At 44.1% G+C, this 4,172-nt stretch overlaps 1 non-coding gene across 1 annotated transcript; it reads right to left on the bottom strand.

Moving 5' to 3' along the window:
• Positions 1-1,683: 1,683 nt before the first annotated feature.
• On the bottom strand, positions 1,684-1,755 carry trnae-cuc (transfer RNA glutamic acid (anticodon CUC)). Its single transcript has one exon. It is a non-coding gene; the product is annotated as a tRNA-Glu (tRNA).
• Between the last annotated feature and the right edge of the window lie 2,417 nt (positions 1,756-4,172).

Raw genomic sequence — 4,172 nt, 5'->3', positions numbered from 1 at the left:
TTTTTACACTCATTGTGCAAATTTCATTTCTATTACGACTCTGATCAATCCCCTTCTGGGCAGCTTAAACGCTTTGTAGTCTGTAGCTTTACCGACCTGTAAAGCTAAAAGAATCAAATGCAGAGAACGGATATTTCAGCGTCAGTGTAAAGAAGTGGACTTCATCCTTTCACTGAAGTGGGCAGCACGGTCTCTGAACGTGGAAAGCTTTCGCCGGTTTCATATCACTCACTCTACAGACTCCCCATTGCTCTCTTGTCTAGCGAGCAACCTCGCCTATTGCCATAGACAAATCGGTTCGCTGACCTTCCGTCAAAACCACCCTCGCCGATTGTCACTGAGCCGTTGTAATGGTCCGACATCAAACAATCTAATCAAAAGGCGTGCAACCTACCTTGCTCCCATTCGTGTATGCAGATGTTAATCCAATGTGTTATCCAATTGCGGAAAGGGTTTCACCCAAGAGTTGTTCCCTCCCACAGACTCTGACTGCTTCTGCCTCCCCAAAGTCCGGTCAATACTGAGCAAAACTCAGAACAATGTCCCATTATATAACATTCATATCCATATGCTTCTGATCGAAGCTGGGGGCGCTGTCAGGGCGTCGAAATAAAGGCGGGCGACAGAAGTTTATCTCCTCTCATCGGAGGAGCCGGTAGAAGATTTGCTGGAGGACACCGGCCGACTTTTGACCGGCAACTGCTGTATGGGGGCGGGGGGAGGATTGAGAAAATGTCTGGGCCAGCCTGATCTTATTGAATGCCGGGGCTGGCTGAAGAGGACAAGAGACTCGCCCTTCTCTCTGTTGTCTGTCTGTTTAAAGAAAAGGAATAAACAGCCTTTCTTGGGCCTGCATGCTCCCCCGTGGATATAATAGTTCGCAATCTATGTCATCAGTTTGCCTGAGGAATCATTTCCAAGTCTGAAACTGGCACAAGATTTATATCTACCGTTTGTTCATGATGCAGAATTGTACAATTTATGTTTTGCGTACTGTCTGTCCTTTCGAGCCTGCAATGACGCTGCAAGTGTTTCATTGTACCTGTCCCTCACCGTTCCTGTGCACACGGCAATAAACCCGACCGGACCTGACAATACTCACTGAGATTTGAGCAGTGATGACCCCGGGCAGATGAGTCAAGGTGATGTAGGCAAACTGAGTGAGTAGGACCAGAGTCCAATATGGGAAATGTATGGTCACCCTCTTCTACAGAGAGACAGCATCTCTAAGTGGATTGAAGTACAGTGAGGAGTGAAGAAGATCAAATCTACATTGTATCGATTGCAAGTTAGTGTCTGTAAGACCTCGCACAGTTATTTCCAGCTTTATTGAGACTGCACCTGCGATTTTTTTTCAAAGTCATGTTTTCATTGTCTAACAAGTGTCACACAGAACAAATAACGAATCGCTGCAGAAACAGTGTTCAGCGGGTCAGGCAGCATTTGTAGACGGAAGAAGGTAGTACACACAGTAGAAAGCAGGAGAATGGGGCTGAGAGGAAATGTCGAAGCAAACTTTATGGGTCAAACTGCCGAATTCTGCTTCTATATTTTGTGGTCTTATGCTGCTGAATCAGGCGGACGCAGGTTAAGCACAGACAGGAATGTTGTTGTTGTGGCAGCAAGTTAATACACACGATAATGTAAAATAAGCACATTAAATAACAGCAGGCAATATCTTATTTCCCTGACCGGGAATCGAACCCGGGCCGCGGCGGTGAGAGCGCCGAATCCTAACCACTAGACCACCAGGAAAACTGACGATGCGCTGCATCACAGCAACATACACTATCAAATCAGAAAAATACAAAACAAAATCAATGGATAAATAATAATAATGAATGAATGTGATAATGGGCTGTACTGTGCTGTAATATTCTATGTTCTATGCTCTATCTAGTGTACCGTATCTCACTAAATAAGCCCAATCGATTAATTATTTAAAGCTACGACGCCTTTCTTTTCCAGATTACTCTCAATGCGTCTAATAATACTTCAGGACAATTTAACAAAGCGTCCGTTGTGTTTTGTCATCTATATCAATGATCTGGACAATAATGGCTTTAACTGGATCAGCAAATTTGCCGATGACAACAACATTACGGGTGTAGTCGACAGCGAGGAAGAGTACCGGAGCATGAAGCGGGAGCTGGACCAGCTGGAAAAATGGGCTGAAAAATGTCAGATCGCATTTAACACACACAATTGTTAGATGTTGCCCTTTGGAAGGACCAGCCAGGGTTGGTCTGACACAATGAGAAATAGGGCACTGAGGAGTCCGATAGAACAAACGAATCTGGGAATGCAGGTCCATAATTCAATGAAAGTTGCGGCACAGTTAGACAGGGTCGTAAAAACAGCTTTTCGCACATTGGCCTTCATAGACCAAAGTACTGAGTACAGGAGTTGGGACGTTACGTTGCTGTGGTTTCAGGCTTTATTGGGGCCCAATTTGGAATATTGTGTGCGGTTGGGCTCAACCACCTGCAGGAAAGTTGCAAATAAGATTGAAAGAATGAGAAAAAAAAAATCTACACAGCTATTGCCGGGACTGGATATTTTGAATTAAAAGGAAAGATTACATATGTCAGCACGTTATTCCGTGCGGGTAGAAGACTGAGGGGAGATTTGATAGAGGTATACAACATTATGAGGCGTATAGAGAGTGTAAATGCAAGCGGGCTTTCTCCACTGATGTTGGGCGAGAATACAACTGGAGATCATGGGTGAAGGGTGAAATGTGAAATGTTTAAGGGAAACATGAGGGGAAATTTCTTCACCCAGAGGGTCGATAGAGTGTAGACACTGCTGCCAACACAAGTGGTAATTGAGATTCCGATGTCAACGTTTAAGAGATGATTGGGGAAGTACACGGATGAGAGGGATATGGATGGCCACGGTCCGGGTGAGGTCGATGGGAGTAGGCAGTTTAAATAACTCATCACTGACTGGACGGGCTGAAGACCCTGTTTCTGTGCAGTGGTTTCCTCTGGATGTCTGACTGTATGTCTGGGTTGGAGCTTTAGTGTCTCACAGCACCGACCAATCTAGAAAGTCTTTGATACTGTTCGATCCCTCTGTCCTTGCACACACTGAAGCATGGAGACTGAGTTAATGGATGGTTACAGCATGAGGAGATGGAAGCTTTGGAAGTTGTTTATTCTGTATTCTCTAATTGCCTGCGATGTCTTTGAAGGAAGACAAGTGTGAGCACGGATATTTGCTTTGCCTTCGCTGCGTTTTTAGTTTGTGTAGTTTTGTGTGTTTAATTTATTATTGATTTCAGAGAGAAACACGGAATCCACACCGGCCATGTGGATTCAGGGTTAAATAGATCGAAAGATGAGCGTATCTACACCCGATACGATAAAAACACGATTAAGGGATAAATTGACATTAGGATAAATTGGTGTGTACTTGAACTGGGTATTTGGAATTGGCATTTTGGAAGGCGTTGTCCTTTAATAAGCATCAGAAGCTGCTGCTGATCACTTTGAAATGCAGGTTTTAAGTTGTAGGGCTCCATTGGAAGACATGCTTTGAATTCATTGTAGCATTTGCCCTGTAATATGTAAATGACAGGTCAGTTCAGAAAACCCGCTGGTGCAGTCAATCGGTCAGCGATTTGCTTACGTCGTCAGCCCTAATTCCATAAATGATCCTGCTGCTGGGTGATCAGATTAAATCGGATATTTCCCTCAGCCCTATTTCTCGGAGCACTGTAACTTTAGACTCGCAATAGACTTGTAAAGTGTACCGAAGTTTCGACTCTTCATGCGGAACACGGCTGCCCTTGTTTTCCAGCCTGAATTCACTCTGTCTGCGACATCATCTGCCTTCTGTTAGAAAGCCAATTCTGAATCAACGCAACCAGGTTTCCCTGGATCCCATGCCTCCTGACTTTCAGAATGAGTCTAATATGGGGAGCTGATCAAACGCCTGACCAAAATTAATATATCCACATCGACTGTTCTGATTCACCTGTTAGTTTTATTTTCACATTTTCAAATAATTCAATCTGACTCAATAAGGACAACATGCCATGTTCTCTCTCCATAGCCAGACTACGTTTCTCCAAATACTCATAAGTTCCTTCTTGAATAATCCTCTCCAGTAGTTTATCCACTACCGATGTAAGACTCGCTGGTCTATAATTCCAAGAAGTATCCCTG

The sequence above is a fragment of the Hemitrygon akajei genome, unplaced genomic scaffold (assembly GCF_048418815.1).
Source record: "Hemitrygon akajei unplaced genomic scaffold, sHemAka1.3 Scf000057, whole genome shotgun sequence".
NCBI lineage: Eukaryota > Metazoa > Chordata > Chondrichthyes > Myliobatiformes > Dasyatidae > Hemitrygon > Hemitrygon akajei.
The sequence above is the reverse complement of the archived record's forward strand: the minus strand, read 5'-3'. Positions and strand labels throughout refer to the sequence as shown.